Consider the following 21,117-nt stretch of genomic DNA (forward strand, 5'->3'; position numbering starts at 1 on the left):
TTTCGAAGTTAAACAACCCAATTGCCCTGGTGTAACTATCCTCCACGCTAATCCCTCCCACCGCCAAACACAGTTCGGACAATTCCTTCTCCTCGAAAACATGGTAATACCTGAGAAAAGTTACCTTCGCTTCCTGCTGCTGCCGTTATACGACACGCAAATTCCAAGGAATCCAGCCAATTCTGATGCTGAAACTGCGTCCTGCGTCGGAACCACCTTCTCCGGCTCTCCATCTCGCGGTGGTTTATTGTTGTGCGTGGGCGAATTATTCAACACATTTCTCCAATCGCTTGTCTACGACTTTCCAGCGATGCCAGTATAAATACTATATTTTCCTCCTCCTATAAATGGAATCTATAATATTTATACTATGCAGATGCAAGCATCCACACATGTCGCTTTTAAAGGAAACGCTAGGCAGTCGCATTGCCCACATTGAAGCCACGGTCGGTGTAAACTTTCAATAATCTATCGCTCCGATCGCAACCCAAGCCGATGATCTGTGGATTCAACCCCAGGTATATACCATTACTGCATCCAATGTCCAGCAGGACGGACCCGGGACTAAGCGATTCAAAGAACCCTGCAGTTCGTGGCCACGGTGAATGCCTCGTTTCGCTAAAATGCTTTGCGATTTTGTTGTAAGCCTAATGTTCATTATCCAGCTCCAATTGGGCAGCGTTCTCTTTGATACGATCAGCTGTATCATTCGCTTGTTTATATATACGTATCGCACAGAGATCTAAACTGTTTACGTTTCCTCATTGTTAAACTATCATTCAACCTTACCGTATCCATGTTTCTCGGCGTTATTCAATGAGTCCATTCGTATCCTATGGTGTCCCGAAAATCTATTAGTATATCACTTCCGAGGGTATCAAGATTTGCCGATAATCCTCGTACTCAATCGCACCAATCTGGGGTCAAATCGTTGTAACTGTAAACAAAAATAACAACAACAACAATAACAATCGAATGTAAACATTATTTGCAGTGGTACCAGAATTGATTAAAAAATTTGCTTATCATGGGGCGGAAGGGTGTTTGTGGGTGTTGGAAGTGTTTCGACGTGTGTTTCTCTGGGTGTTAGCACAATGTGACAGAGTGACTTACCCCCTGGGTGAAATCAAATAAAAGGATCCGGAAACCCACCTAGGCAAGTGTTGGACATAAACCTCCAGCTTGACAAATCCTAAGAGGAAGATGAGACAATAGGGGGACTTTTATGAACCAATTTTCTATCAATTTTCTGATTGGTCGGGCGAACCTATAGAAACGCGAGGGGGACGACACATCTAAATCTCAATTCTAGATGCTCAAAAATCTCACCCTAGCGAATCAATCCTCGAAAAATCATCTTTCATTTCTCGCATCTACTTGCATCGTGCTTCATCTTTTTGCAGGAAATCTTCAAAATTGACATAAATCTTCCTTCTATCTACTCAGCGTGCGTGCAGCTAGCCACAGCAAAACACAATCTTTTCTGCATCGTAGATAGAGTCGTCCCCCTCGTAGAAACGCGAGAATTTTTACAACAGGGAATCAATTTTCTTGTATTTTGACAGTCGTCTGCGTCGCCCATAATGAAATAGATTTTGCACGGTCGTTTCTGCGAGAGAAGAAGAACCATCACAGACAAAAAGAAGCCAATTGTCCTCTTCATCTTAGGACAAAACCGGAGGAACCCACAATTAAAACGTCACTCCATGGTTTCTAATGCCAATCCCCATATCACCATCACTTAAGACACCGGAACCGAATTTTGTTCATTTAAATCAAAAATAAAAATGTTTATTCTATAAACATATGAATAATTCAATATAAATTAAAACCATGTTTGCATCAAAAATATATATGTTTGAATTAAAATCATAAGCATATGTTTATTTCAACAATATAGAGATTGGGTAAACGATTTTTAGCGTGCCCTGCATTTTTTCCTTCTTGTTTACATTCGGAAAAAAATTGCCCCAGCTTTGCAAATCAACTGAAAACGGCCCGCAACAAAACCGAAGTCATGGATGCGGAAACCTACCTAGGGAAACGAAAATCCGAAATGACATTTGAAATTTGAATCTATTCCGGAACCTCCAGCCCCTCCCCCCTCTGAAAAAGTCATTTCTTCCTGTTTGCTTCGAGCTTTTGTCTTTGATCTCTCCTGCCACAAACAGATCCGAAACATGCTCCTCATTTACACCTGCCTTGTGTTCTTGCTCTTTCCGTAATTGCTCCAACTTCATCCGCTCATTTTCCATTCGCTTCGAAACTTCAGCAAGCTTTATCATATTCACACAATCCTGACTCCACTGATTAATTTGTTGGATCAACTTCTTACTAAAATCATTGCTGCATTCATCCTCCTTCCTTACCGAACTCAACGGTATCTCATCATCCTCATCTTCTTCCGATTCCTGCATTTACAATCCTACATTGCAACGAGCATTGCAATCAAACTGAATTCGGGATCCTCCTGCAGATCGTTTTTTCATCTCTTGGCAACCTTTCAATTAGAGTCGGATCCTTGCGATAAATGCAAGAGTGGCAACTGTAAAAAATCGAATACTTCATCATTTCTCAATAGTGATGGAGTAATACGACATGCACTAAACTAAGGACACGGGATATACTACAATAGATCAATTTACTGGTCGCAGTAGTGTTTGGTCCCGAACAGAGGAAAAAAAAAAATCATTTTTTCTGCTTTATCTTTTATACCCCGTTCACATTACAGCGTATATCATGTGATATACGCTGTCTTGCAATGAGCACTCATACATCTAGTTTTCTATGGAAATCCTATGTATGAGTGCTCATTGCAAGACAGCCTATATTACGTGATATAGGCTGTAATGTGAACGGGGTATTGCTAATATAATTTAAAATTAAGTATGTTTCTTTCAAACATAAGAAGCAGGTTTAAAATAAACATATTTATTTTTGTTCGCATTGTTGTCAAACCAAACAAAAATATTCACGTTTAATTTTAAAGCGAATATTTTTAAAATAAATGTAAAATTATTTTTATTTTGAACATAAATATTACATGACTTCAAACATGGAATACGTTTGAAATAAACCTTGTTTATTTTTGTGGCCAGAACAAACTGAGTTTACATTTAAATTTACCTCAAATATTTTTGTTTCAACGATAAATTTTTCTGCGTGTAGAAAGAGGTCGGTATGAGCATCAGCGTCAGAAACGATAAAACGACACAAACATAACAAAGCTTCGCTGGTTCCACTGAACTGAAACCCCCGGACACCCACCGGGCCCCCAGATCCTGCACTAAAATGTCACCATTCACATACCACTTTTAATCGACCCCGTAAAATAGCGGGAATTTAAATGCCCTGTCTGCAGATATTTTTTTTTTCATTCAAATATTAAAATAATTTCAAAATATATATTTTTGTTTGAAAAATAAAAAGCATGTTTAAAATAAACATATATATTTTTGTTCACATAGTTGTCAAATCAAACAAAAATATTCAACACGAATATGTTTGAAATAAATGTAACATTATTTTATTTTAAACATTAATATCTACAATCAATACGAAACTATCGATTTAAAATAAGCTCACTACTTGACTAGCCTATTGGTCCCAAGCAAACAATTAACGTACCCCATTCTAGTCGAAATTCTAGCACTACACTATGTGCAAACTGAGATTACGTTTAAATTTACCGAATTACAGAACAACAAATTTACAGAACCGTTTCATGTCGTGTTAGTCGTATTAGAAGCTAGATAATAGATGATAATAGCTTATTTCATCGAGCTGTGTGCTGAAAAGAGCTGAGAATTTCTTAACATGGCCGTGAGGATGCAAAGAGACTTTCTCGAAGCGAATCTGTCAATGTTACTTAGAACCTAATGCATTGTCCAGCTTGATAAATGAAAAATTTATTTTCTCTTGGTGGTGAGTTCATCCAATATCGGCTTAGCAAAAGTTGACCTGTGTGATTGAGCGACAAAATTATGTTGGAATGAAATATTTCATCACCACCCGTCAGATATATTCCATAACAGGCCAAACCGAAATCATCGAAGGTTTGTTGTTCTCTTTCTGCCACCCAGCTGACACAGCGCAGCATAGCTGTTCGCCGGAGTGAGATGGACAACAAGTTGAACCGCGAAAGCATAAAATTTAATGCAGCTCGACTCCGTCTTCTTGGTCCGTTTTTCACTCTTTTTCATGTCGATCGTTGTGGAGTTCCGTGGATGTGTGAGTGATTTTTCTTCTATCGTCGCGTTTCGAAGACGGGCGAACTGTCGAAGTCCAAGTCGCGAGTCGATTTTACAGTCTCGAGGCAGCAGCCAAAAGACGAGAAGCAAAAGCTAAACAAAAAATTCTTGATCCAATTTCCTCGTTGCGTGCAGTGATTGAGAAAAAAAAAGTAGTGCGGTTGCGAGAAGGAAATCAGGACTAGATTGTCGAGTGCGACGACAAAAGGATTCACAGTACAGGTCCTCGTTTCGCGGAAAACCTTGTGCAATCGTGTCGTGTGGACGGACTGGCCAGTACCTAGCTGCGGAACGGTACCTAAGCAGTCCCAGTCGTCAGACAGCGGAAGTTGGATTTTTTTTTTCTTTTCGTTCTTCTGGCGAAGGTGTGCAGTCCAGGAGGATTTTCGCAGTTTCCATCAGTGCAGCCGTAGAGGATTCGGAGAATTTTCGGTGCCCTGGATTAGGGAAATGAAAAACGCTGATTTTGTGGAGGAATAGTGAGTGCAATATGTAGCAAGAGCCCCAGCGAAAAGGCGGAGTATAGGAGGAGGCATAAGAAGAAGCGAAAGAAAACAGCGAAAAAAGGAAGGTTCATCACACATAAATCGGGCCGTGTTTGATGAGATTTTGTATGATCAGGTTGCGTATAGAGCTAGCAGCAGCTCAGGAAAGGCAGGCAGAGCCGAGCGAGTAGAAGGTGGTCGACCAGCAGTAGGCAGCTAGCCAGCCAGGCCGACGAAGAAGTGGGTCTGAAAAGGGGTGTGCGGGGGATAGTTGGTGGAGGGTGGAGGAAGGAGAGTGGCCACAAAGAGAGACAGAAAAGAAAGAAAAGTTGGACGAACGAGAGATTTTTTTTTTCTTTCGCTCTACCTTCCTTTCGAGAGTTTGGTTCGTTGCCGTTTGTTTCTTCGTTGTTGTCTTTGCACATTGTTGTTTGATATTCGCTTGCTGTTTTCTTCTTTCTGGTGCCACTGCTGCTACTGCTGCTGGGTGCACTGGAAGAAGTGTGCAGGTGAAATTTTGTGCATTATTCGTATTTGGCGTAATGAATAATTCAATGTTCATTTGTTGCCCGAGAGGACACACAGTAAATGACCACCCAGCTGTTGTTGGGGCTGCATGGTCATGGTTCATCTCACGCATTTCACTTTTCCGTATTTTAAGAGGAAATTTCGCCTGTTTACCGGCCTGGCAAATGGAGCCTTGATTGGAATTTTTAATATCGTCGAAACATGTTTTTTTTTTGTATTGAACGGCTCTGGTCACTGGTCACTGTGGAATTGAAGGTAATGAAAAAGGTCGCTTGGGGAAGTATGCTTTTAGAGGCATGATTATAGTTACAGGAGTAGGTAATATCGCACTGAAATCTGTGCACATCAAGTAATGTCGAAAAAGTCGTGTAATTGTACATCTAAAAGTCATCAAATCAGATGTGTTAATGTCAACGAAATCAACGTAGCTGACTGGTTGTCATTGGAAGCAAGTTAGTAATAGGCGGTTAAAAAATCTTCATCCTGATTGACGCTTATAAATGAGCTTACGTTTGCTATCAACATCGATGAAGTACTTCCGCAGAGCTTCCCATGCCAACCAATGCATACATTTGTATATTCTGTGGAAAGCTCGATGATTCTCTATGCGTAGGGTAGTCGAGGACACTTCCAGCCCGAAAGATTTTCTAGATCGGACTCTGGTTTGCTGACGATCCCAAGCGGTCACCCATCTAAGTACTAATCGCTCCAGAAATTGCTCAACTTCGCTGATCGGACTAGAACCGGTATCTTCAACATGGCATGATCGTTGACTGAATATGTATAACCATAGCAAGTGCTTAATGAAAATCGTTGTATAAAAGTGAGACCTATAGGCAGAAGTCAACCGCTCAGGACATGCTGCAAGATATCAACGTTATAGCTGAAATTAAATGTTATTCTAAATCTGTAGCCTTCGTATGAATACGTATCATTAGAAACGGGAATAACTGTTCACCCAATGGCATGTAAAGCGAACTATTTTACAAATAATATCGTTGATGTGAACACACGGAGACTAGATTAAACCTGAGCATTACTATGACATAAACTAAAAACTAGATGGCACTTGGCATATAATCTGGAAATTTGGAGGACCTACTCTGCCGCACATCGCAAGTCGGTCCCTTTTGTGTTTTTGTCCAAAATGAGTTTTTCAATGGAAATGTTTCGGAAATCAGCCAAACTGGCTGTCCCATCACACAAGAAGCAATGGTACGAAACAATTTTGAAACGCATTTTTCTCGGCTTGCTGATTTGTGCTATGGGAAGGATTGTATTGTTCATCAAGACTCAATCAAATTCATAGGTAGGCTGAGATGAGATATATAAAAACACTCAGTTATTGATCCCTTGATGGTTCGACTTTCTCGACCAGAATTTATCTCAAAAATCGATGTATACCTAGATGACCCAGGTAGCGGTCAGGAGTTTCATCAAGTTAAGGGAGAGTACAAACAATCATCGATATCTGCCTTGTAAATGTAGCTCACAAATTTCCTCCAGTGTACCAACATAGGGCTTTGGGATGTGTAGGTATGGGTGTGTACATACCCTGCACCGATTTTCATTTTTGCCTTCTCCCCAGCACTGGTGTGCGTGTGTTTTGCTCCGCAAAATACAGTTCATTTGTGCTAGTATGCATGCCATGGTGGTTTGCTGCTTAACTCCATCCGTCCGTCTCAATCTAAAATGCCAACCCTGTGTTGGTGAACAATGTACCCTACTGACGGGCAGTGCAACACTTTCTGACTCCCAAATCTTTCGTTCGACGGTCTACTACACTGTGAGTGAATGATGATGGATCGCGGATGGATGGCTCTGTGATGTCGATGTTATATCTCTCTCTGTACCTCCGCCTGGCCTGGTGATGCTGTTGCTGCTGTTAGTTATGATATTGTATAGTGCGAGTGTCTGACGTTTCTTTTCGCATTGTGGCCACCGTCCAGCAGCTCGTATAGATAGTTACTTATCCATCTGCGACCGACGAAGGCTCCGAAGCTCGCGCGAGGTTCCCCCGAAATAATGTGTGTGATGTGCCTACTTATCCATTCGCTGAAATTGAAAGAAAAGTGAAGCTGATCGGCCAAATTTCGATTTCCCATTGCAGGAAAATTTGCTGGTCCCCGTTCGTGTTATGTGTGAGGTCTTACACGATAGCAATCTCTCTCTGTTTAGTGTGTAATATGTGTGTGGAAAAGTGTAAAGTTTTAATACGATAGTGACGACGGTGGTGACGGAAATGGCTGCAAGAAGTTGTCTTTGTTTTGAAAAGCTCAGAACAGGCAGGACGATCTAGAATTGCAGTTTCGAACCCCATAATTAAAGTGAAATTTTTTAACAAACTAACAACGGTTCAACCGGAGTACGCCGAACGACCAATAACTATAGCCAAGAAGAAGAACACCCATTTCCCAGCTACATTAAGTCTGGGTCGATTTTTTTTTTTTGATTAAGCAACGCCACTACCCGAAAACATGATGGAAAGCTCACAAATGTCGCAGGAAGAGCATGGAAAACAGTAAGCGGAGATTCAGAAAACAGGCGACAACGAAACGGCAGAAAGCAGCGAAAATAAGTTTCTAATAGGAAAAAGGATTGCTGCTGCAGCTGCTGCTACTATTATTATTGCCGTTGCCACTGATGATAATAATGGTGACACGCATCGGCGAAGCGGACCAAGTGCTCTGAGAGTCATTTTCCGAGAAAGTAAGGTGAGTGGTTTCGAACGTCGAACCTTCCTTCACTATCTATCTACCTATCGTGGCTACCCATTGTTCATGCAGATTTCGGGGTAGAGATACATGAATCAGATTTAGAAAATAGGTTACTCGTTCTAGTGCCGTGAACTATGATATATGTTTGTTTTGTAAGTAGCCGCTTGAAGAAATAGCCATTTGGCTATGTACTGTGTGGAATTTGACTTGATGCTATTTAACAAATCATTGACGACGGACATTGTGAATCATAGGCCACCAGACAAACATCAGTTGAGCTGGTGGACAAAACTGCTACCATACGATACGTTTTAAACATACTTTCTGGATGAAAGCAAAACAATTTATAAGATTGGCAACAAAATCAATATGTTGAAACGACTCGTATCTTTGAACACTACATTTGAAAACGAACGATTTGATTGATGTAAACTATTGGCAATACATAATCTGATGCATAATCATCTGTTGTGTAGTTTAAAAATTCAATAGTGGAAGAATACAGATAAAGTTCAAATGTCCTTGGAAGAAATGCGGGATGCGCATTTTGTCCCGCAGTGTTTTGATTTTACCAGTCTAAGGAGTAAATTCTCAATTTTTGTTGGCTTCGCTTTTAAATTCCGATTCATGATGATGTTCCTTAACATGAGCTGATACAACTACCTAATTTGTAAAAACATAGCTTCTACCAGAGCTACGAATAGCATACTATGGTTGTCGAATGCATTTTTGCAGCTATTTGACGTTTAATAGGGTGTCCATGACCTGACAATTAGGGAATTCAATTTTGGAACTGGAACTCTATGTCGAGAAATTTTTAAACCCTAAAAATTCCTAGAATGGAACGGGAATTAATCCCAGCCACCTGCAGCATGGTCTTGCTTTGAGCTGCGCCTTTACAGACTGAGCTAAGGGAGGCCCCTGAATGTTTCAAAATAGTTGCATGGGTGAGGTAGCATTGATAAACAATTTATTTTCAAAATTATTAGGACACCTTAAACCAAGGTTACCTTAATGGGTAAACCTGGTTTAAGATTTAAGCTGAGGTGAAGAAATCGGCCCTTATACAATGTAATTGTTTGGTTTAGTTTGAAAATATTTGTAACTATCACATCCTAAATAGAGTCGCGAACATGTGGTTGCTGAAATGCCTGTTTACATGACAGTGTTTACAAGTTAAGCAGAAATGCCTAATGAAATAAAACTTGGAGAAATGTTAAAGAATCTGGAGCGAAAATAAATATTCAAGACTGCAGGACATAAGAGTAATTTTCAATTCTTCCAATTCAAGTTCTCTCAATTCTTTCAAGATATTAGATAACCCCCACCCCCATGCAAACTTCAGGGATGACCTTGAACCTTTTCTAAGAATTTTTCTAAAAATCTGAGTAAAATAAAGTTTTTAACTCAAAGCCTGCAGTTCTGAAGAGCATGCTATAAACTTCTACAATATTCTCTGAGCTTCTATGAAGTTCCTTGAACTTCTACAAGGTTTTCTGAGCTTCTACATTTTTTGCTAAATTAAAAAAAAAAAAACTTAGCATTTCTATAAGCTTTACGAAGTTCCTGGAATTTCTATGTAATTCGCTTAAATTTTACCAAGTTCTCACAATTGTTTTGAAATTAACTGCAATTCCTTAAAGTGCCGTGAAGTTCTTCAAAATTTCCAAATGATATGTTAAGTTCATACAACTTTTCAGCACACTGAAGCTAAATGAAGTTTAATGCAGTTCTTTAAAAATAAACAAACATCCCTTAAATTGAACAAAGTTTCCCGAACTTTTATAAGGTATGTAGTAAGTTGTATGAAGTTTTCTCGAATTTCTACAAAGCACCCCCAATTTCTTCGATTTTTTTCTGATCTTATTCTCTTAAAGAAGTGTTCCTGAATTTCATGGATTTCGAGGATGTCCTCTAAACAGCTCAAATGAAATTAAAGGATAGTTAAAAAAAAAACAAACACTTCTTCATAGTCCCTGATTTTTTAGAAAATTCGCTAAATTCCTTTAAAGTTCGCTATTTTTTCACAATATTTGATGAATTCCTATAAACTTTCTCAGAACTTCTACAAAACATGCTAAATTGTATTATCTGAAGTTTTTCTTGTTCAACTGTATTTCATTGAAGTTTAATGAATTTCTACAAAGTTTGGTCACCGACAAACCGACATGACACTTAATTCTGACTTATGTCCGAAAATCGATTTAAATGTGCAGTGATCTGAACTGTCAAAACCATAGGATTTTTTTTATCTAGATAAATATAATTTGTCCAGAATAGATCAGGCACGAACCAATTCATAACTTTTGCATGTGGGTTCATGGCTTAGCTATGGCTTTGCTATGGTCATTCATGTCGGTTCGTCGGTGGGTTGGTGGCCTTTTATTAACATAGCTGAATTTACTGATTTTCTGCATGTCTAGAATGTTTTCAGAACTTCAACGCAGTTCAATGAATGTCTACGAAGTTTTCATAAGTTCTACGGTGCTTCTTAAAGGTCTTTGAAGTCTATGAATTGGGAGAGTGTACCCCATTAGGCATACGAACGTTAGGCATAATGGACGTTAGGCTTAAAATACCTTGCTGCTGTGCAGATCTAGAAACCTGTTTCGAGCATAGTAAACAATGCTTAATTAATTATTTTTTAATGTTCGGGACCTAACACTACTGCGACCAGTAATTTGATCTATTGTAGTATATCCCGCGTCTTTAGTTTAGTGCATGTCGTATTACTCCATCACTATTGAGAAATGAATAAATTTTTCGATTTTTACAGTTGTCATTCTTGCATTTACCGCAAGAATCCGACTCTAATTGAAAGGTCCCGCTATTTATACCCTTCGGAGTGTTGAAACACCCTCCAAAAGCGCGCACCTTTGTCAGTCATAATTGGATTCCTTAGCAACAAAATTAAGGAATGACACCGATAATGACCATGCATCAGAACCCTAGTCTAAAACACTTCAAACTAGGGAACAACGAATAGAAGATTAGGAATCACATAGATGAAGACTAACTAACTCATGTTTTCCTTATTTCAAGATCATCCTCGGTTGACAAAGCCGAGTCTTGTCACTATCAACAAGTCAGAAAAAGTAAGAAAGTCTAAGATGTGTTCCTTTAGTTACTGAAAAATCCTGTTCCTACTGTTTGAAGTAGTCAGGACTAGGAATCGGTGGTAGATCTTACATTCCGTAACGTACCACGAAGAGGTGATCTACCCACGTTACGGGGCATGCTTCAATTAGGCTAAACGTTAAAACATAGTTTGGAATCCATTATTTATCATATCATAAGTGACATAGCTACATATTTACTTAAATCCAAGATTAGTAGCGATAGCGGTTAAGTAATCTGGCAAAGAAAACTCCGCATAGTTTTGAACTATATCTTGAAATCAATCGCATCTAGAATTTAAAAAAATCACACATTTGTTGTAATATATTCTTACACACATATTGCAATTGTCAAAGAAGAAAAGGTTTTCCTCAAAGAACAGCTCCGCGTGGCGTTTCCTTAACCTCAATCTACCTGTGCACCAACTCTCAAAACATAAACAATTATCAAAATATTGCTTGCAATGGATAGATATCGAGTAAACTAGAAGATTAAGTGTATCTTTCAACCGATTCGAGTATGAATATGGCATTAAATCTGGTTTTGAAAGTATGGGCACAGGTAAAAAGTGAGGCTACGGAACGACACTGAAAAAACATACCTGCTGTTTCCAGGATTTCCTCCCATACTTCTCGATACAACGATTCTGTTTTTGTTGTCATCAGAATGAAAACTAGCGGAACCGTCTGCTGATGTGAGGGGGCGATACTTCCATGAACAGTGACGAGTTGCCGAACTTTGCCTGTCCAAGACATCGCAAGTTTTCATGAGTCCCAAAAATTAAGGCTCTTTCATTATTGTCACATATTGATAGCAATCAATAGACGGTCCCCATTATCATCCTTCTGGAATTCATCGGGTAGATTAGGCCTAACGTCGTGCACCCGAATTGGGATCCTCATAAAAGTTTGGGAAACCTGGTTGTAGTTAAGGGCATTTTGTTTCATTTGCAAAACTTTAATAATTATTAAGTTGAATGAACCAGGGCGTCACAATATCAGCTTCAATCGACCAAATCGATGCGACGAAGAGACTGCTGGTTTTCTTTTTCTGTTAAAGTCGAACAGCTTCGCAGCATTCTAGAACCTCAGTCGGCGTGCACAAACAAATAATGTTCAATCGCTTGTCTCTCTTTCTCCCGTCGCTCCATTGGTCTTCCTTTCAAGCTTCGGTGAAACGGATGAGCGAAAGAGCGTTCGACTTTGATAGTTTTCTCTTTCATGAAACACATCAACAGAGGTTTCATGACGTATGTGACGGAAAATGAAATAACACATTTAAAGCATTTCTCACGTGAAAACACTTGAAGATTACACGTAATATGTTTAATTTATCTTCCATCCACATATTTATCTAAAAAAAAATTAACGAAAACGGGACATAACGCATTTTAAACAAATTGAAAGAGCGGTGATAGAGTGTTCGTGAAAGGGGATTGAAAGCCATAATGAGGTTTCGTTTAACTAGAAAATCGACATTACTTACATTGAAACCGATGAGCAAAGCAACGACGAGAAGATCCACAGCCAGCGTTTCCTTCTAAGCGTGCTTCTTTTTCATTATCATTTCTTGCTGATAGTCTAGCTAGGCGTTATAGAAATGAAGCGTTGAACACGTTTGTATGAGAGAAACAAAACTCGAGTTCATTTTAGTGCTTCGAAAATGTAGAGCCCTGGAATGAACTTTAAATAGATCAGGGAATTCCGTGAAAATTCAAGAACTTAAAAAAAAAAATCACAGAAAATCAACAAAATCCTAAAACGTTCAGAAAATTTTGCAAGAGTGCAGCGAAGTTAATAGGAATTCTAAGGACTTTGTCAGAGGAACTACATACGTAGCACTTCGAGAAACTTCACACAACTTCATAGTGCTGAGATTTTTTAAGTTCATGGAACTTCTTAGACATTCTTCCAAATTTGTAGAAGTTTAGGGAATAGCTCAGGAAATACGTCTTATCAGCATACTTTTTAAAACTATAGGGTTTGACTTAAGAACTTACTGGAAGTTTTGAAATAATTGTTTCGAAATTCATAGGAAAAGTTCAGGGTCATTTTCTGAACTTTGGAGAAAGACATAGATGTTCTAAGATCTTGGACGAATTGAGAGATAGTGTAAAATTAATAATTATGAAACATGGTAGAAGTTGATGGACCTTCATAGAGGTTGAGAAAATGTTCAAGAGCAATTTTCTCGCCCTTCCGTATTTTTTGGTGGGACACCTTTGCCGCTTGTTGAGTAAGGTGCTGCATATCAATAGTAGTCTTTTTACCAGTTAATAAGACTCACGCCACCGACGGAAAATAACATATCACATCTGGGAGTAAATAACCCGTCTGCAAAGGAATTTCCCATTGAGTGTGCTGTTTCAGGCGCAAGCTAAGATCATCTTCTGTCAAACTGTGCTGTGAGTTTAGCGAGAAATTCGTTTATGCTGCCGTGGTAATCCAAAGAGAAAGTCGATGAAGAGAATCGATAGGCCCTTTTCAAATGTTACGAGATTTCTTGTGTATTTCTTCTTTCCTTTATTTAACGTCGGTCTCTGTTCCGCAATCTAGTGTCAATCACCGACGGACATCGATTGCCATCCATTGACGGCAATCGAATGTGCAGGAAGGTAGCTTCCACACCTGCGTAGGATATCGCACCCATTCAACACACATGGGCCGGGACCAACGGGTTTACTTCCCTTCCGAAGGAAGACGTGACCAGAGATTTTTATGCCTCAGAAAAATCCCACCGACCTCGGCTGGGATTGAACCCAGACCCATTGGGGTGAGAAAGCAGTCACGCTTACCACTACACCACCGGCGCCGGCTATTGTGTATTTCAACGACGTCATATTCGTCCTCGGCGGTCCACGACTGTCGTTCGCAGACGACATGAAAATCTATCTCCGAATCCGAGCCATCGTTGACTGCCACCTTCTCCAACTCCAACTCAACGCTTTTGCTAATTGATGCCAACTGAACCGCATGGTTGTAAATCCAACAAAATGTTCAGTAATCACGTTCTTACGGAAGAAACATCCAATTACATTCAGTTATATCCTAGAAGGCGTTGACGTACATCGTGTGAATCACATTAAGGATATGGGAGTCATCTTAGATTGTCAACTCACATACAGCCAGCATATCTCGTACGTGATCGACAAGGCATCCAGAACGCTCGGCTTCATTTTCAGGATAGCTAAAAGTTTCACGAACATCTACTGTTTGAAGTCGCTGTACTGCTCCCTCGTTCGGTCGGTATTAGAATACTGCTGGCCTGTACGGAATCCCAATTACCAAAACAGTGTATGTACAAAGAGTAGAGTCTATTCAATGACGATTCATCTGGTGTGCCCTTCGACGATTGCCTTGGAGGGATCCTCATCGTCTTCCAAGCTACGAAAGTCGGTGCCTGTTAATTCACTTGGATCCTTTGTGGAGTCGAAGAGATACGACAAGGGCCCTGTTTGTGGCAGACATTCTACAGGGCAGAATCGATTGTCCTTCTATTCTACAACAAATCGACGTTAACGTTCATACACTTTAGCTTTTCGTCGTACAAGCTATAGTTCGTATGGTGCTATCAATGGGCTACAAAGGGTTTTCAATCGTGTTGCTTCCTTATTTGATTTTCACTTGGCACGCGAGACGCTGCGTCAGAGACTCGGTGATATATTTTTATGAATTAGGAATTAAGTTGGACTTCACGTCTTTTGCAGCTTGTTACTTCTTGACTATATTGTATTTCCTAGTATTGCTTAATCCATCATTAGGACTAAACCCAGTCTGTTGATGTAGAACCAAATAAACAAATAAACAAATCTAGTGTAGTTTAACACCAAACGGAATGTTATTATAACTGTTGGCTTCCAAATTTATGTACCTTTCTATGCGTACCGTAAGATTTGATAAGGAGATACAAATTGTTGAGATATTGTTAAAAGTCTAACACTGCTTCTTAACACCAAACTCGGCCTACGGATTCTAAACTCGGTCTAACGCATAGAAACGCCAATGAATTTACTTCGGCCTATCGGATGAAGATAAAGATTGATTCGGTCGGAGCGCTTCATTTGTATTTGAGAATATTGGGTGCAAACATTCATATCACACGTTCTTATTGACTTCGTTCGGTAGCATTTGCCCTTAAGTATCGTACCAAACACATAATTTACCTGTTATCGTCGACATCATGGATTTATTTGATGTATTCTGCTTGATAGGCCCAAAATGGGCGATTAGGCCGAAGTAGTTCTCTACCCTATTGTTCTCTATCCGCCTTGCCTACCGTGCAATTTTACCGAAGACAGTAACCTTTTATATGGCCAGGATCATGATATATTCCATGTGGACATCTTACCTCTAGGGGTGGCCAACCTTACCCGACAGGTTTTTCTTTCTCTCATTATTTAGTTTTTGATCCGTGATAAAACATCATCAAATGAAAAGGAAATTTTCTGAAAATAAATGTAATTAGGGAAAGTACTCTAAAGATCAATAACCACTAAATTTATCGCAGAAATTTTATACATTTTTGGTTAAATTTTACTTCAAGCTTAGGTTAGCCGTTTTCCCCCGTCGTCCCCTATATTTATATAGACGCCACAGCTTTGAAAAACACTGTCAATGAATCCTGTAACTCAAGAATACGTCCTCTTCAAACTATCACGAGCTGCCATGAGACTAGCAATCATAGTATTGGGCTGAGAGTAGCCTCATCGATGGTCACTAGTAAATTGTTATATGGCATTGAAATAACCTGCCATGCAGCTGAAACTATAACTACTAAGCTCAGCATGGCCTCCTACCATTCCGTCACGTCTTTATAAAGGCAACATGTTACGTCGGTTAACGCTGAATGCGTATTCCTCCAAATCGATCCCAACAAGCTCCTTCGTAAACTTGGTCACCAAGAGCTTCACCGTGTTGGAAACGAAAGGTGGAATAATTCCACACCCAAGATAATCTGATCTCTAAAAAGTCGGTGACACCACATATGGAGTAGTCAGAACTTTCAAGCAAATTGATCAAAAGGCAGAAACACGATTGGAATCGGGTTTACAGTACGCGAATTACTTCTACACCAAAGACTTCCGGACATTCTTACCAACTTCTCCGCTGCGATACGTCACCCGTGTATTCAAGCAGTCCGCAACATAATCAAAGAAGGAACGATATTCGTTTGGGTTTCTGGTCACTGCGGGGCACAGTAGGGCAGTGAAGCCATTCGCGTTGCCATGACCTCTAGTTTGCTCAATACTATTTGCTCCAATGTTGGCCTATGGATCTAAGATTGGGCGTATCGCTGAAAATCTGCTATTTCCCATTTTTATCTAGATGAACGCGTCATTGGAACGGTACTAATGGATATTTTTGGTCGCTATTGAAAATTTAGTCGATTACTGAATTTATGTATGGGTAGGGTTACCATATGGTATCCTAATGGAGGACATGTCCTCCTCTTTCAATATTTTTTCTACTTCCTCCTTTTGCCCGAAAATGTCCTCCTTTTTAATCCTTGCATTTTTTCAAGTAATATATTCATAAAATTGTTTTCAAAGGGCGTTCATCGCAGAACTTATTTGTTTAATTACGTCACAACCTCATCTTATCTAGAAAATGTCATTCAATGATGGGACTAGGAGTATACTACAGCTGTCAACCCGCTACATTTAGATTGAATCCAACATTTATTCGATTTTGACTTTCTGGTTCTATGGGATTTTAGGTATTTCAAGCATAACTATTCAAATTGACGTTCCTCTTCTTCTTCTTTCTGTTTCAGCTGTCGTCTGACAGCTCAGTGTTGGGCAGTATCTACACGGTAAGAAAAAAGTACACGAAACGAGAATCAATTACTTTATTCATGTGTTTCACTTACACATTTTTACCAAAACATCAGCCTTATACATTCCATAAGACAAACCACATATATCCTATAAGAATGCATTAAAGGAATGTGTGACCACTTATACATTTCATTTGACCAGTGATGGAATTCTCACCAAAATATCATTTTCGCTTGCGATACGTTTTCTCTTGGGAACTTTCCCTCACTAGTTTCACACTCCAATATTTCCTGAGCGAACTTTCTGGGATGACAGAATGAGATATCGCGAACTTTTTTAACTCGAATCACCAACGTGAGGATACGAAAAATATCAGATCATTTTTTCTCTCTATCTCTTTACACCACATTCGTTCTTGAAAATTGCACTGCACATTTCACAAGGGAAAGATTATAGACAGAAAGCTATCCCGAGTAAATCAATACAATCTCTAAAGATTGATAAGTCTGGTACCTGGCTGTCTACTGGCGCCTGTTGTTTAAAGTAGCCGTTATCAGGATGATGTGAACAGTTTTGTGCAACTGATTGATTGGTGCATTGGTTTCTGGCAAAAAAATGAATGAATCAGCACAAGTGTCAACGCTACATTAACGAGGAACGGGGAGGGTAGTGTAAGATTTTGTGACTAGCAATTTTTATATTAAAACCGTTCCTCAGGATAGGGGGTTGCGGAAGGAGGAGCGCCTAATGTATCCTCATTTTCACGAAATACAGTTAATGCATGGCTCCTCTCATCACTAGTGTTCGTAATATCGTTCCTGTAAGCTCTTAGGCAATAATTATATGCAGGGGGATGGTTGGGAATATAGGTGGTGGTGAACTTTTTCACTGTGCTATTACCAGTGCTGTAAATTCTCAAAATCATTTGAACATTTTTGATGAAAATTAGAAAAGTAGCTATTCGCTATCAAAGGGGACCTCCTCCGAATGGGTGATATCAGTTGCTTAGTCATTTGACGAAGGCATGGATCATTCTCATTTGAGAAACGCTATATAGGGGAATTTACGTATTCTCGTCAATCTAAGCAGCGTCTGCACTTCTACTAGCATTTTCTCAGCGTCACGCACATATATGATGTGTCTGTTTGTTTACATTCATCTGCTGCTTGCTTCTCTATCCATTCCAATCGACAGAATTTTTCAAAACGTTTTGAAAGCGTTTTTACAACGCTCCAAACTTCTCAGGTGAGTGTGACTATTGTCGGCAGCCTCTTTTTCTTCGGCAACCTTCCCATTAGAACTGCGTGTTAACCAGCTGTTCTATTATCGGCAACTCGAAATCAACCCCATTTTGTAGTGCGTATGCTTTATTTGAAGAAAAATGTAGCATTACTGGATTGCTCGATCGTTCAAATATAATCAGATTGAAGCTGAAAGGCTAAACAATCGTTTGGACACATTCAGGGAAGTGCGTTGATGGGAAAACATAGTGAAATTAACGTTTAAATTTTGGTTGCCGAAAACAGTCAGTGGGTGCCGAAGCCAACATTTACCCTATCATTCGATTGAGTGTAACCTACACACAAACGGAGCTCTGGTCGACATTCCGGCGAAAAAGCTAAGCCAACCCGACACCAACCTGACTTCTATCAAACCCCAACCCGATGTTGACCCGACATTGACCCGACATAAACTTAAAATTGACCCGACATTAACACGACATTGGGTCGACATCGACCTTAAATTAGCCTCACATTGATCCGACATCGGGTCGACTTGTCTGTTCGGGACCATTTTCCTGGATTTCTTCCATACTCCACTGTCGTATATCAAATGATACTGAGTGACTCAATTGACAGTGACAATGAGCTTCGAATGAGAAAGGGGCTCTTCAAATTATGGTCATGTGAGAATTCGTTTACACAATTCTGTGAATGGTTGTAGTGGTTCATCTTCAATCGAATGATATGAAAATTTACAGCACTGGTTACAAGTATCTATTATTAGCTGGTTGCATTGAGAACTAAAACTATAAATAAATCCGGAAAACTTTGAGATTAGGGCGTAATTTCTTTTGTAAACACACACTTAATTCGCCGATTTCTCGTGAATTAAAGTTCAATCTAAAAAACTAACAACACAGACAGGTAGATGAATGATTCATTTGGTATAGTATAGTTCGCTAGATTGTGCTTTGATTCGTGAGAAATCGCTGAATGACGTGTTTGTTTACAAAAGCAATTACGCCCAAATCTCAAAGTTCTCTGGAAATGGTATTTAATGTGAAGGATGTGAAAAATATCGGAGAACGAGAAGAAAACAAACAGACACTCTCGCATGATCATCGCCTACCTTTACTCGCTGGAAAAAAAAAGAACAAAGCTGAGGGGATATTTGGTTGGTTCGAATCACGAGTACGTGTGAATTGATGTGATATGGAGAGACGAAAGATCTTTCGCGATACGAAATGAAAATTTCTCTCGCTCTACGCTTTCATGAACTTTTTATCATCTCTCGTTTGCGAACTTTTTGTGAGAAGTTCCTTTGGGATTTATCTCTGCAATGAGCTGTGATAGAACTTTTTTTGAAAATGATTTTTCCAACACTGCATTTGACACATGATTTTCTTGCAATGGCTGCTTTTTAGTTGACTTATACATTTTATGGATAATCAGTGATGCAAAACAATACTTAACAATACTTAAACGATTCCAAATCGGATCCTGACTAACCTCTCAAAGTTTGAACCCATTTGGTGAGAGACTGAGATGGCACAAACCATTGGAAGTTTGTATGGGAATTACTATGGTAAAACCAAGATTTTTGTTCATTTCTATCTAATAATTCACCACATCGGTCTGCTTCAAAAGCTTTCAACTGTACTTGTAGGAAATTTTCCCAGCTACAACTTTGCTCAAGACCAGTTTTTGATTAAATGCAAGGATCGAAAGTTATTAATGGTCCAATGCGCTGATGTCTTATGATCATGCTCAATCAACTGCTCATGCTCAGCAGGCAACATTGGTGTTTCTGGGGCGTTGAATAGGACACAAAAATCATGGCTACTATGTCACACTGCAAAATACAGTGATATCTACAGAGCAGCTGCTTGATCATGTCATAAGTTTACCAATCTCTTAAATAATTAATAACTTTTTCCTGTCTCATTTTACATATAAACGATCTTGAGTAAAGTTGTAGCTGAGAAAATTTTCTATAAGAATGGTTATCGAACTTTTTCGCAGCTCAATATAGAAAAAGTCTAGAAGGCAATGAACAAAAAGTTGAGATTTCCCATAGTAATTTACATGTAAACTTCAAATGGCTTGTGCGAAGTCTGTTTCTAACCAAATGAGTTGTAACTTTGGGAGGCTCTGGGACCCAATTTGAAACCATTAAGCACTGTAGAGCGAAAAAGTCAAATTTTGCATCAGTCTAATAATCAGTAATAGAAATTTGCCAAAAGGTATAAGGAGATTCCTATCCGTGTACCCAACGGAAAGTTCACTTTCACCTACTTTTGACTAGTTTGTCTCCTTTTCTCCTTCTAATGTTGTCAAAAATGGAGGAGCAAAACTACCCAACAGGGGTAGTTAAGTGTGGGAACCCAACGTTGAGTATAATAGCATTTACCTACTGTTGGGGACAACTAACTTACTTTTGGTTAAAAAGCCAGTGGAAAATTCCATACGAACTGCACACAAGTAAATGAAAATTACTTTGATCCGCTTTACCTACTTTTAGGTTCCTGCACTATAGTGCCGAGATGAGTGAAAATAACTTAATTTTGAGTACTTTTTTCTAACCGTGTAGACTATATGCCCAATCGACGCATCTTTTTTTTTTTTTAGTTCTTTATTAAGGAGATTTATCGACGTATCTGATTTTGTAAACAATCACTTCAATCGACGATTTGTGACAACTTCAAGCTCACTCACAGAAACTAACAACATCAGCTAGTAGGCGAAACTTTCCCCTACCTGATGATGGTATTTGTTTGCGTGGGTGAGTTAGCAGTTAAGACAAATCGTCGATTGAAGAGATTGTTTACAAAAGCAGATATGTCGGTTTGAATAGTTACGCTTGATTTGTTTACTGAGAGCGAAGACGAACGCGAAGCATGAAATCGAGTGTAATGTGGACCGTACACGATTGCTTTTATTGACAATAATTGTATTGTCAATACATTCAATATTGACGTCAATACATCGGTATTGACAATATTTTTGTATTCACATCATCAA

General features: G+C 39.3%; 1 protein-coding gene across 6 annotated transcripts in view; it reads left to right on the top strand.

Moving 5' to 3' along the window:
• Positions 1–4,144: 4,144 nt before the first annotated feature.
• LOC135700267 (dual specificity tyrosine-phosphorylation-regulated kinase 2) overlaps positions 4,145–21,117 on the top strand; it is a 107,761-nt gene continuing 90,788 nt past the window's right edge. For 3 of the 6 annotated variants that reach the window (XM_065220729.1, XM_065220733.1, XM_065220735.1), the window contains exons 1-2: positions 4,145–4,729; positions 7,374–7,977. The gene's annotated coding sequence lies outside the window, so the exon portion shown is untranslated. The other 3 variants (XM_065220730.1, XM_065220732.1, XM_065220731.1) reach the window with 3 other exon arrangements.

The sequence above is a fragment of the Ochlerotatus camptorhynchus genome, unplaced genomic scaffold, assembly GCF_037179485.1.
Source record: "Ochlerotatus camptorhynchus isolate MF236.1 unplaced genomic scaffold, CSIRO-AGI_Acam_v1.1 ptg000131l, whole genome shotgun sequence".
NCBI classification, from domain to species: Eukaryota; Metazoa; Arthropoda; class Insecta; order Diptera; family Culicidae; genus Ochlerotatus; species Ochlerotatus camptorhynchus.